General features: G+C 32.6%; 1 protein-coding gene across 5 annotated transcripts in view; it reads right to left on the bottom strand.

The window, feature by feature from the left end:
- LOC129909900 (spectrin beta chain) overlaps positions 1-3296 on the bottom strand; it is a 103823-nt gene extending 100527 nt beyond the window's left edge. For 2 of the 5 annotated variants that reach the window (XM_055987049.1, XM_055987050.1), the window contains exon 1: positions 2978-3294. The gene's annotated coding sequence lies outside the window, so the exon portion shown is untranslated. Of the gene's footprint in view, positions 1-2977 lie in introns of all 5 variants that reach the window. The other 3 variants (XM_055987051.1, XM_055987052.1, XM_055987053.1) reach the window with 2 other exon arrangements.
- Between the last annotated feature and the right edge of the window lie 11656 nt (positions 3297-14952).

The raw sequence follows: 14952 nt of genomic DNA, 5'->3' as shown, positions 1-14952 counted from the left end.
TTTTTAAAATTTGTTTCTATGAGGTAAATACGGTGTTATCTCCCGGTAAAGATATTAAAATTGTCTTCCCCGAACTTTCTGCTAATTGTTGTTTGGCTAATGAAGTTTTTGGTGGAAGAATGGCATTTTCAACTCCATTCTTTTATGGGTCAATCTGGGATTTAAAGTGAATTTCTCAAAATGTGCCTGTTTTCTTTTAGTGCATTTTTTTGTTTTTTTGTCCATTCTTAGCAAATTTTGTTCAGTATACGTTTTTTGTGTTTTGTTATTTGGTAATTAATAGTTTGGAAGTATAAATTAAATTTTCCACAGATTTGTTTAAAAGACACACCGAAATTATATGTAGCAACTAAAGATGAATTAATTTCAGCGTTTAGATATGCCTTTTTGCGCACTTTTTACGAATCAGAGCCTAAACTAGTTTAACATTTTGATACATGCTTAAAAAATATAAAATGCAATACCTTAAAAGAACGTTTGTCAAAATACTTTTTCCACTGACAAATTCGCACTGCTAACACAAAAATGGCAACATCGAAGCATAATACCACCCATATGACCTATTAAATGACTGTTTACTTGAATATTTTATCTTTAACCTTTACAGATCATTCTCATCAGATCGAAAAATGTTCATTTTGTTAAAATACTTATTCGACTATTGTAATACTTAGCATGTTAAATTAATTTAAATGTTAAAATTCCAATAAAAAACTTCACTTTTTATACAAACAGCTAAGTGATTTGAAGTTTTTTTTATCATTTGTTCCTATATTTTTACCAGCTGATAGTAGTAGTAGCAGAATTTATTTAGCCTTAATTTGATATTTTAAACTTTGTTTACTAGTTTGTACATTAATAATTGTTTCTTACAAAATAAGAAATTGATCGCCTAAATCTAAGTACATATATTATTTTCAATTTTAACATTAGATAGAAGACAGACTTGAAAATTTGTATCCCTTTATAAAATAGCATATTTTGTGTTCTATTATTTCTAAATAATGGTAAATGAAAATCATTATTATTTCTTAAGTTATGTGTCCTTATTTCACCTCTTATCAATCTTTGTAAAAAGATAGGTAATAAATTATTCTTAATTTTTTAAAATAAACAAAGTATGTATTTACAATAATTTTCTGTTTTATAGATAGCCATTTAATTTTATAGGTGATTTACTTTGGCTGAATTTATTCAATTTATATTATATTTAAATTCGCCATTTAAAAGGGGAAATTTTAAAATTCGTATGCGATTTGACAGATTTTCAATTTTTAATGGCGACTTTAAATTTAATGGAGACTCAATAAATTGGCCCTTAGTGTAATATATTAGGGCCTGGCTACACAGTGTTGTGCCCAATCACGTTCCAATTCACATTTTCTAGGAACAAACGTCAAAAAGAGGAAAATCCTCACCCCTCTTGCCTACAACCTGACTGGTTAGGCGATTGAAAAATCACCGTGTAGCCAGGCACTTACAAATATTCTTTTACTCACAAAATTATACATTGAATACCTTTATTGAATATTTTCGACTAATTTAAATGTAACAAACAGTTAACGTTGGAGGTAAGGAGTATTTTATTTTGGTCATAGCTGTAATTACAAATTGTTTTATTTCATTGAGTGAAACCAATCGAAAACGACAATATATTTCAAGGAAATAATATCACAAACTCTGTGGTGCTTATTTAGTTTTGTGACTGACTGTACAATGAATCCGCTTTAAAAAGTGAACCAATTAACCTCATTCACTTATGAGTTATAAGTACATATATACTATGTACCTATTAACTTTGTCTATAAAAAAAATTTGTTTACTGAGGCAGATACACTCTAACATGTGTATTTAAATAAGAATGACTAAAAAGTTGAGGTTAATTATTTTATCTGCATTAGGTAGATAATAAATGAACGAATTTTTATTATAGCTCATTCTTGGACAAAATCACTTTTATCACCAATTTTTTTTTTTGTCTGTTCAGAACCTACCTATTTTATTGTAGATAGCTAAATTATTGAAAAAAAAAATGGGTTTTAATCAAGTTTTTCTTTTACTTATTTTCTCGCTGTCTTCGTTATTTCGATAACCATACCACAACACAATTTCTTTTTCGCCAAATATGTACTGAAGACTATAAGCAAGCACATAATTTTAGAATCAGATTCATTAATTTCTTTTTTATTTCATCAATATACCTAAACTTTTTTGTTTTGAATTTGATACATTTCAAATAGAAAGAGATATATTATAAAAAACGACTGACAAAAACCATAATTGCATTCAAAGTAGGATAGAATGTTTTTTCACTCACAAATTAAGAATAGACAACTTGGAGTTCGAGTAGAGGGTCATGAAATTGTAAACGCGATGATCTAATACTAATTAAGTACAATTCAAAACTGGAAGTGGAAGTCTCACTTTAAATCCAAGCACTACTGAACAAAATACTATCACAATGGGGCAGATTTAATTTGGACTGCTGGAAAAAATATACTATCTGGTACTAACTTAAATCTTCTGAAAAACAAAATGCAATTATTAATTATGATGTGGTCAAAAAATCTCCAATTAAAAGAATACAGCCCTTGCCGTGTCTAAAGCGACAAAGTAACATACACTAAAAGAAAACAACATGAAGTGGCGATGATGATGATATAATAATCAATTTAGAACGTATTCTGAAAAATTTGCTGTTCATGTTCACATTCACAGATCACGCTAACAATTCTTCCACTTGTCTCGCTCTTACAAACAGGAAAAGATTCGTGTGGATAGGATAACTAAAAAAAAAAGCATTCACAAAAAATTCATACCACATACGAAAAATGAAAAAAAAAGTAAACTTTCTTCTCTTTTTGGACACCCCCAACAAAAATTTAAAGCATAATTTTTCTGAGCGTATAATAATGTAAAGATAGAAGAATATACACAAATAAATAATATTCTTTTCTTTGATTTGCAAGACAAATACCTCAAAATGATGTCATCGAACACCCTTTTCTTTCACTTGAAAAGTTTTTCTTTCCAGTTTCCACACTGCTTTTATAATAAAAATAAAGTCTTATTGGATTAGGGCGTTGTCCAACCACTAGAGTTTTACTGATAATTTATTATTCGGTTAAACACAAAACTTTTAACCGTAAATAAAATCTTTTTTCAATCCTTGTAAAACTATTTGAAAATTTAATAACACATCGAGGTACAGATACACATAAAGATTGATATACAATTTACAGAGTACCAATATTTTTTTCTTGTGTTTTCTCGCTCTATACAATAATTTAACACGCAATGTAGAAACGCAGCGACGAACAATGACTGAATCTGAATCCGAATTCGAGTAGTTTGTATACAATCAACTCTTTATTGTCAGAAAATTTTTGGAAAGATATTTGACTCACACTCGCACTGATGTGGACTATATTACAGTTAACAACCACCCTTCAAGCAAGAAAACTGAGTTCAACAAAGAAACTCCGACCTCAGACCGCGAAAATCGGACTTGCACTCACACACTTGCAACTTTTTGTGTATGAACACAAAGTCAAAGGAGAATCGTGGTGAAAAATGAGAAAAGGAAAAGAAAGACAAGGCCAACAAGAGCCAAAGCGTCATTTTGTTATTTTTTGGTGAAGTGTTTGGTCGCGTCGTGTCTCGTGTCGTTGTTTGTATAATGTTAGTTTATTAATTATAAACAATTTTATTAAATTATAAACAATATGGAAAACAAAAAAGGTTTGTTTTATATATCGCTCAAAGTGTTTGGGTTAAAATGTTGTTTCTTCTTGTGTGGTAGATGTAATCTCTAATGATGAAGAAAAATCTAGAAGGTGAAACATGCGATTGGGTATCTAAAAAACACCAACAACAGCAGCAGCATCAAATTAAATAAAATGAAAAAAAAATGTATTGTATTTTATATTGTATTTATTGTGAAAATTTCGTTTGCCAAAATAAAATAAAAAATAAAACAGTTTCAGTGAAAAAAAAATAAATCTTGTTCTTTTTTTGGTCGCAAATGCGAAATGTCATCCCTTTCTTATTCCTCTTTCTGGTAGGTTGTCGCTGCTCCGGCTCAGGTCCGCCTTCGGCTCCGTTTTCTCGGAATGGAGATTTTCACCACACCAATACATATGCAATCGACTTCGCGGTGATTATAATTTCCATACTAATTTGACCCGCCTTCGGACCAGTTTCTGATCCGAAGTCGGACTCAGCTCCGCCTCAGGCGGAGCGTATTCGGACCGAGGTCGGACCTGTTTGCTTGAAGGGCAACTCCAAATTCTTGTCTATAAGCTATGAGGTATGGTGAATGATGTGAGAAAGTGTCAAAGTGTGCGTGTTCACGTCATTTACCATAATCCTTCCTGTTAAATTTGTTGCTGTATGGCTTCTCTAATATTTTTTTCTCTGCTTTTTTTCTGCCATGATACTCCTTTTTCATAAAGAAAAAAAAAAAAACAAAACAAAACCATCTACCAAAAAAATTTAAATTTAATTTAAGCGGGTCCCAGCGCTCATTAAATTTTTAACAGCTGAAATTTTTGTTTTCACCTCATTCACCTCAATAGGGTCAATTTAAAAGAGGTTAAATATTTAACCCAATTGACACACGGCATAAAAAGAGAAGGTATGATCATTAGAAAAAAATCTGTATCGAGAACTGTAAAAACTTAAGTTTTTGACAGCTGCCCATTGAAATTGTTGTTGTAAATTTCTTCTTCTCCATTGTCGACGACAGTCATGATCTCGAATGGGATCACAGCTCTCCCACTCTACTGCTTCACACTACGGCCCCGCATGTTGGGTTCGCCGGGTTGACCTCCAGGAAACGTCGGCAGGCTTCTCGATTTTGAATTCTTCCATGTCTAAAGCCAACTGAATGCAGTTGTCGTTGCATTTGTCTTCTCCATTAGTTCTTAGGCCTGCCTCTTCTTCGCGATTGCGTTGGAACGTCGTATGCGATCGCCTTTTGACCTTGGTTCTCATTGTTTCTTCTTTGTACATGACAGTATCAGCTTAAACGGTCATGCTGTATTTTATCCAAGACGGTATTTTTGACGTGAAGGCTTCCTCGGATTTTCTTGCTTCTAATTCGATCAAGCTTTGTTACTCCTGCTGTCATGCGAAGCATCTTCATCTCAGCTGTTGTCAATTTACTCTCATACGTTTTGTACATTGTCCAACATTGTGAATCGTATGTAAGTGCTGGGCGAACAACTGCAGTATAGAGCTTTCCTTTCAGTTTAGGGGGCATTTTTCGGTCACAAAAGATGGCAGAGTTTTCTCGTCACTTTATCCACTCCACACTTATGCTATGGTTGATGTTGTCGTCACAAGATGCCTTGTTGTTGATCATAAGGGGTATTCACGATCCGATGCAACTGGTCTAGTATCATTGCAAAAGTGCAAAAGTGTAAAATCTTACAACACTACAACAACGAAATATATGGATTGAAATTTTACATTGGTCTTGCACTTTTGCTATACCCTAACCCTATTGCAAAGTAAAAATACAATGGAGTAAAATTATTTTTGACAGATGGCAGCTCACCATCGCGTCGCCCATGATAAACAGTTTGTCTTTTTTATTCTGTTTATAATGGTTGTCGGTTGTCGCTACTCATGTCCCGTAATTTAGTTTCTTTTGATGTAAAATAATTAGTGATAATTAATTAACCCGAACAAAACAAAGAATTAAATTATAAAAAATGAAAAAAAGAAGAAGCAACGGTGGAGGAAAAAAAATACCATTCATGCTTCAATATTTACTATAGATAAGAAGAGGGGTGTTCACGATCTATTGTAAAAAAATAAAATTTTACATTTTTACTAGGCCTGTTGCACCAGATCGTGAATACCCCTATAGACTCAAGATATTTGCACTTTTCACACTTGGGAATAGGGTGGCTTAAACATCGATAGTCAGCTGTTTCGATAGTATCGATATTTTTCAAAAAAACAATCGATAGTATCGATACTATCGATGTTTTTTTTTTCAATAGAAACCTGCCCCTAAAATTAAGCACGATCTGCGTAACAGACTTTATCAAAAACAAAAAAAAATAATATTTAAAATTCAACCTACGTAACATCTTAAATTCAACAAATTTTAGTAACCCAATCACAAAATATTTCGAATTTTCAATGCAAATAAGTATACATCATGATAAACGCAAATTCGAAAATTAAAGCAAACTAAACAGAAACATGAACAAAAACAAAACATACGAGTATAAGTTAAGTATATGTAGCTTTCCTTTACTCCACTGAGTTTTTTTAACTTTTTAAGATTTTGTGTTCCTTACTGCCATATTATATACTAGTTTAAAAATACATCTGGATGTAAAGAAATTGAAATGTCAAAAATAAATCCAAATCTATGATATTCACTATCACACAGAGAAAAAAAATAGTCATTTTTAACTATTTTTTAACTATTTTCATAGTTAAAATCGGGTTAACTACTTTGGATTTGGATTTATTTTTGACATTTGACAATTTTACATCTAGATGTATTTTTTAAACTAGTGAATAATATGGCCGTTAGCGACAAAAAAGGAAATTTTATTTTCAACATCACTCTATAATTGAGGTTAAATCTCGAGTCTACTCCTCAGTGGAGTGAAGGAACACGACAACGACAAAAGACACAACACAATTTTACCAATGAGAGTAGGTACCTTATTAGAGCTTATTTGTTCACACTTAAGTACTCGACATTTGTTTAAGTATTTGTTAGGCAAGGTTTTTTTTCATACAAAAAATGACCGACAGTTTTAAAATCTACTCTCATTTTCGTTCCATCACTCCAGAAAAAAGGCTAAATCGGAAGTATAATCCTGAGTGGAGTGAAGGAAAATGATATTTTGATGAAAATCTGGTGGTGATTTTCATAAGAATAAAAAGTGTGATTGATATAATAGGGGTATTCACGATCCGATGCAACTGGTCTAGTATCATTGCAAAAGTGCAAAAGTGTAAAATCTTACAACACTACAACAACAAAATATATGGATTGAAATTTTACAATGGTCTTGCACTTTTGCTATACCCTAACCCTATTGCAAAATAAAAATACAATGGTGTAAAATTTTTTTGACAGATGGCAGCTCGCCTTCGCGTGTCGCCTATGATGAACAGTTTATCTTTTTTATTCTTATTATTTTTTATTTTGTTTCTTTTGATGTAATTTGTGAAAATAAATTAACCCGAACACAACAAAGAATGAAATTATAAAAAAATTGAAAAAAAAGAAGAAGCATCGGTGGAAAGACAACTCCGTAAAAAACAAGAGTGAAGCTGATATAAATCATATCATGGATTCCATTCAATATTTACTATAGATAAGAAGAGGTGCGTTCACGATCTATTGTAAAAAAATAAAATTTTACACTTTTACTAGGCCTGTTGCACCAGATCGTGAATACCCGTAATGACATTTAGAACTAATAAACTTGTGGAATGCAAAACTATCGATAGTTTTTTTTAAGCTATCGATGTACGCGATAGTTTCTTACTATCGATACTATCGATAGACTATCGATGTTTAAGCAACCCTACTTGGGAAGAATTGTTCCATTCAAATAGATGTCCGGAAAGGGGCCGTCTAGGTCAGAAAATGGACAGCATAGATATTCTGTCTTTTTCGTGCTTATCCGGTACCCACTTCCCTCCAGAACATCCACCCACACATCAAGTGCTCGTTGCAAGGATGTTGGATCTTCACTTATGATGGCTCCATCATCAGCAAAGAATAACTGATTCACTTTCGGATCCGTCACTTTTCCTTCAAGCAGAAAGTCAAGGACTGTGATAAAGACCAAAGGACTCAGGACGCTTCCCTGGTGCACACCGACTTTAATTGGGAACTCTTCGGTGACTCCTGCGGGGCATTTTACCTTCGTTTTTACTTCCTCGTACATGTCCTTGATCATCCGTACGTAGATTTCCGGAACCCCTCGCTGTCTCAAGGACACCCATATCAGATCTCGTGGTTGTCTATCGAATGCCTTGTCGAAATCAACTAGCACAATATGCAAATCCCTTGAGGAATCACGGTGTTTTTCCATTCGGATTCTTAAACTCTGTATGGCATCTGTGGTTGATTTACCCGAGACAAACCCGCACTGGTCATCAGACAGCCGTATTATTTTTCGCAGTCGGCCATCCAAAATCCGTTCAACGATCTTCATGGTGTGTGACATCAGCCTAATCGATCGGCAGTTATCACTGTTTCGTGTGTCCCCCTTTCCTTTGTAGATTAAGAGCAGGTAACTTTCTCTCCACTGATTTGGCATTTAGTCACCGCTGATGAGTTTAGAGATGAGAATCGTGAGCCATTTACACCCAATGTTTCCCATCTTCTTCCAGAACTCAGAGGGTATTTCGTCTGGACCAATCGCTTTTCCTTTCTTAGAGTTTTTCACTGCCACGCTAACTTCTTCGACTGTAAGGTCGGGTACTTCTTCTAAATTAGGTTCGGCTGTTGGAAAGTATATCCCGGGAAATTGCTCATTTACGAGTTCGTCACAATGCTGTCGCCACCTGTGAAGAATTTTGTCGTCATTCACAAGTAGTAGGCCTTGCGCATCGTAAATGAACTTTGGTGAACGTATTTCCTGAGCATTCCTTCTCCTTTGAGCGGCAATTTTGAAGATGGCTGCACCCTTGTTCATCTTGGCATGTCGCAGTTCCTGGAGAGCCTGCACGGAGAAAAATGAATCTAGTATTTTATACTCCATATGACTAGTAAGGAAATTAAAGTAAAAAGCCCTAGATTTTAAGTAAAATTTACCTTACGTATTGAACATTTCTTGGTTCCGTAAAGTAATTTTTACAAGAAAATTATGGTGAATAAAGTAGTATATACCTTACGAGTAGCAATATTTTCTTTACGTAGAGTAAAATAAACCTTCATCCAAAAAAGTGTATGACTCTTTTCACTTTAAGATTCTAGTAAAACATATTTTACAAATTTAAATATTCTGTGAATAAGTTTTACCTTACACTAAGGTAATAATATTACCTAATTCTAGGAATTTTCCCCTATACATAGTAATAACTCTTAATTGCTGTCATTGAAAAGTCTGCCATTTTGTCTTCCATGTGTTTTGGAAATTTTTTTTGTCAAAGCTTTTAGAAATAAAATCTAAAAAAATTCTTTTCTCATTTGTGTTTTTCTTTTGGAAGTGAAATGTTTTCATTACTTTTTGTGTTCTTTTATGCGTTTTTATTGACTCCGTAATTACGGATACCATATTTTTTTCTTGTGTTAGAATAATATATAGGTAACCACATGGATTAACATCATTCAATCTAATTAATTCATGAAGAATTAGATAAAAATTGGATCAAATAAAGTCAATTCCATTTTTATTGATGATATTTTCCTAAATAAAATAATTGTTTGTTTGCACCTTACAAAATTATAATAAACTAGGTAATTTATGTAATTATTGAAAAACATAACAGGGTCATACGTTACTTACTTCTAAATAGCTTTGAGGATTAAGTACATGTTACCTAGTTATGCTTTTCAATAATTACAAAATTCAACTTTTTTATTTTAATTTTTGTAAGATAAATGCATACAATTTTATTTAGAAAAATGTCATCAATAAAAATGAAATTGACTTTATTTGATCCAATCTGGAACTAAATTATATACCTTAGATAGAGAAGTTCAATTTACTTTAAAAATCAGTATTTTCAGCCTTATATAGTAAGGTAAAATATGTACCTAACTTTCTAGTAATTTCTATTAGAAAGTCATACAAAAAAAGGCTTTACTGTAAAGTTAATCCTAAGCTATAAATTTACTAGAAAAATAAGGTGAATTCCATTTTATTGGGGAGTCATCCCTATTTAAACTTTACATTAAAGTTAAATATACCAGAAATAAGGTAGTTCATACCTTATTTTTTCTCCGTGTGGTTTGCATCAGCAGCTGGATCAGATATTTCCCCAAGCTCGCGATACATGTTTTCCGTACTCTCTGCTTTATGCTGGGCGCATTTCTTCTTGGGACATATGGTATTCAACTCTGGGGTTGTACCCGCGATACAAATTTAACTAGATTACAAACCTTTGAAAATAAATTATTAAGATCATTTGTAAATGCGCCGGGGTATACCCGACAAACAATTTTGGTGTTGTAAAGCTTTACAGATGCAATTGTTGCTTCTGTAAAGCATTATAGAAGCAAAATTGTTAGTAGGGTATAAGAAACGAAGATCTTCACAGGGATCTTGGAATCTCCACGGTTCGCGAAGAAATAAAAACGTTTGCCCAAAAACATCGAAAACGGTTAGTGGAACATACTAATAGAACAATACTAGAAATACTCGACGAGACAAACTTAGTACGACGTTTGCGAAGGACTAAACCTTCCGATTTGGTACAGTGAAATTTTTCAATTTAATTCCTTTATTTCAAAATATCGGCATTGATTAATATAAATTTAAATTTTAAAAAATTTTATTTGTTTAACTTCCTTTGAAGTATTTTTTTGATAACAAAATTTAAACCATTACTTAAATGATTTAATTTAAAACAAATGTTATTTATTTATTTTTAAATATCATCAGTAGGAACTTTCATCGGAAAGTTACCTCCAACACGTAACTTAACTTCGAGAAAGATAAATTGCTAGATAAGTTCCATCTGAACTTAGTTGCAATCGGGAGGAGGAGGTGGTTTTAGTGGTTAAGAGTCCCACATATCTATGAGCACGCGTTTTCCGGGCCTCATAGAATCTTTTGAAGATTTCAACACCTACCCACGGACAAAAACAAAAAAAAAAAAAAAAAAAAAAATAAAACATCGGCCAAAAAAAATTTAACTCAAATTTAACCAGGTCCCAGAGCCCAGTAAATTTTTAAACGCTGAACATTATTTATTCACCTCAATAGTGTCAAAAATTTTACACGGTGTTAACTATTTAACGCAATTCACACACGGCCCAACGACGTCTGTGAATTGCGTTAAACAGTTAACCCCGTGTAAAATTTTTGACACTATTGAGGTTAATAAAAAAATTTCAGCAGTATGGATTTTTGTTTAAAATTTTTTCTGCCATGATACTCGTTTTCAATAAAAAAAAACCAATACAAAACAAAACAAAACAAAACAAAACAAAACAAAACAAAACAAAACAAAACAAAACAAAACAAAACAAAACAAAACAAAACAAAACAAAACAAAACAAAACAAAACAAAACAAAACAAAACAAAACAAAACAAAACAAAACAAAACAAAACAAAACAAAACAAAACAAAACAAAACAAAACAAAACAAAACAAAACAAAACAAAACAAAACAAAACAAAACAAAACAAAACAAAACAAAACAAAACAAAACAAAACAAAACAAAACAAAACAAAACAAAACAAAACAAAACAAAACAAAACAAAACAAAACAAAACAAAACAAAACAAAACAAAACAAAACAAAACAAAACAAAACAAAACAAAACAAAACAAAACAAAACAAAACAAAACAAAACAAAACAAAACAAAACAAAACAAAACAAAACAAAACAAAACAAAACAAAACAAAACAAAACAAAACAAAACAAAACAAAACAAAACAAAACAAAACAAAACAAAACAAAACAAAACAAAACAAAACAAAACAAAACAAAACAAAACAAAACAAAACAAAACAAAACAAAACAAAACAAAACAAAACAAAACAAAACAAAACAAAACAAAACAAAACAAAACAAAACAAAACAAAACAAAACAAAACAAAACAAAACAAAACAAAACAAAACAAAACAAAACAAAACAAAACAAAACAAAACAAAACAAAACAAAACAAAACAAAACAAAACAAAACAAAACAAAACAAAACAAAACAAAACAAAACAAAACAAAACAAAACAAAACAAAACAAAACAAAACAAAACAAAACAAAACAAAACAAAACAAAACAAAACAAAACAAAACAAAACAAAACAAAACAAAACAAAACAAAACAAAACAAAACAAAACAAAACAAAACAAAACAAAACAAAACAAAACAAAACAAAACAAAACAAAACAAAACAAAACAAAACAAAACAAAACAAAACAAAACAAAACAAAACAAAACAAAACAAAACAAAACAAAACAAAACAAAACAAAACAAAACAAAACAAAACAAAACAAAACAAAACAAAACAAAACAAAACAAAACAAAACAAAACAGAACAGAACAGAACAGAACAGAACAGAACAGAACAGAACAGAACAGAACAGAACAGAACAGAACAGAACAGAACAGAACAGAACAGAACAGAACAGAACAGAACAGAACAGAACAGAACAGAACAGAACAGAACAGAACAGAACAGAACAGAACAGAACAGAACAGAACAGAACAGAACAGAACAGAACAGAACAGAACAGAACAGAACAGAACAGAACAGAACAGAACAGAACAGAACAGAACAGAACAGAACAGAACAGAACAGAACAGAACAGAACAGAACAGAACAGAACAGAACAGAACAGAACAGAACAGAACAGAACAGAACAGAACAGAACAGAACAGAACAGAACAGAACAGAACAGAACAGAACAGAACAGAACAGAACAGAACAGAACAGAACAGAACAGAACAGAACAGAACAGAACAGAACAGAACAGAACAGAACAGAACAGAACAGAACAGAACAGAACAGAACAGAACAGAACAGAACAGAACAGAACAGAACAGAACAGAACAGAACAGAACAGAACAGAACAGAACAGAACAGAACAGAACAGAACAGAACAGAACAGAACAGAACAGAACAGAACAGAACAGAACAGAACAGAACAGAACAGAACAGAACAGAACAGAACAGAACAGAACAGAACAGAACAGAACAGAACAGAACAGAACAGAACAGAACAGAACAGAACAGAACAGAACAGAACAGAACAGAACAGAACAGAACAGAACAGAACAGAACAGAACAGAACAGAACAGAACAGAACAGAACAGAACAGAACAGAACAGAACAGAACAGAACAGAACAGAACAGAACAGAACAGAACAGAACAGAACAGAACAGAACAGAACAGAACAGAACAGAACAGAACAGAACAGAACAGAACAGAACAGAACAGAACAGAACAGAACAGAACAGAACAGAACAGAACAGAACAGAACAGAACAGAACAGAACAGAACAGAACAGAACAGAACAGAACAGAACAGAACAGAACAGAACAGAACAGAACAGAACAGAACAGAACAGAACAGAACAGAACAGAACAGAACAGAACAGAACAGAACAAAACAAAACAAAACAAAACAAAACAAAACAAAACAAAACAAAACAAAACAAAACAAAACAAAACAAAACAAAACCATGTGCAAACAAAATTTAACCCAAATATCAGCAGGTCCAAAGCTCAATAAATTTTTAACAGCTGAAATTTTTTTATTCAACTCAATAGTGTCAAAAATTTTACACGGTGTTAAGTCAGCTATTACATAAAGCCTCAAGAGGCTCGAGTCTTTTTAAACATAATGAGAAAAAAGATGAAAGAAAAAATTATCCGACCGGAGAGTCGTGGGTCGAAATTCTAAGCAACTGGTAGTTCCTCTTCCTCGATGATGGCACGCAATACCAACCCAGCCCCTTTGGCAATTACCGGAGATGGATGTTGGAATAGTTTATACAAATACCTCCCCCGCTCAGCAACCAACTAAAAGAGCATATTAAACTGTTTGCCATATGTTGGTTCGCTGAATGGTACCCTTCAAGCAAGAAAACGGAGTTCAGAAAAGACACTCCGACCGCGAAGGACGGGGTTGCACTCACACACTTGCAACTTTTTGTATATGAACACAAAGTCGAAGGAGAAATCGTGGTGAAAAAACCAATACATATAAAATCGGCTCCGCGGTGATTCTAATTTCCATACTAATTTGAGCCGCCTTCGGACCAGTTTCTGCCTCGAAGTCAGACTCACCTCCGCCTGAGGCGGAGCGGATTCGGACCGAGGTCGGACCTGTTTGCTTGAAGGGGTACGCACAAAGCAAATGTAAGAAAATCCAACATCGCTGACAAGACAATGGCACTCCTTCCATGACTCTGAAAGAAAGTCATTTAAGAAGCCTCCGGACAAAAGTTCGAACTCAGATTCGAAGATTCGTATCTTCGAATAAAAATGAAATAAAAAAAACTCAGACCTAAGAACATGTTTGAACTTCGAACGAACATCGTTCGATTGTTATTGATACAAGAAAAAAAGAAATAGAAAGAAGAAAAGAAGTAGATACGCATACGTGTAGAACTCGCACAACCAGTTTTTTTTTGTTCGTTTGCACGGTTTACTCTTTTGTGAAGAAGAAGAAGCGGTGCCCACACCAAAGTGTGCCGTTTTTATTGTTACACATCATTTCGTCTGGGTATAGGAAATCAAGTGTATGTATTCGTTTTTTTTTTGGGAAAAAAGTATACATTATATATTTTGGTTTTGTAATGTGGTGCGCGAAGCACTTTTTGTCATGTTTTTTTTTTTTTTGTCTTTTTTTTTCGTTATGAAGCAATGACAGTTGAGTAATTTTTTCTTGCAATTTTATCTCGAACACTCTAACTAGAATGCGGTTAGGTTTTAGGACAATGTTGTGGTAGGTAAGGAAGCCAGGTAGGTATGGACATGTTTTCAATTTTAGAAGTTTGGTTTTTTTTTTAATTTTTTAATATCTAGGTTGGTAAGTATAATTAGAAACTGAATAACTTGAACTATTGAATATGTTCATTTACAATTTTTAAATACCTACCATACCTCTTTTCAACTAATATTTTCATTTATTATTGCATGCGGATGCGAATGATTTTAGATAAGAAGATACTTTTTTGTTTTCTTTTTTTGTTTGCAGTCTTGTTCTGGGACTAAATATGGAAAGGAACACTGAATGATTTTATGTGTGAGATAAGGAAATAGTTTTTCTTTTATGTTTCC

This window comes from Episyrphus balteatus, chromosome 2 (assembly GCF_945859705.1).
Source record: "Episyrphus balteatus chromosome 2, idEpiBalt1.1, whole genome shotgun sequence".
Classification (NCBI taxonomy): Eukaryota; Metazoa; Arthropoda; class Insecta; order Diptera; family Syrphidae; genus Episyrphus; species Episyrphus balteatus.
The sequence above is the reverse complement of the archived record's forward strand: the minus strand, read 5'-3'. Positions and strand labels throughout refer to the sequence as shown.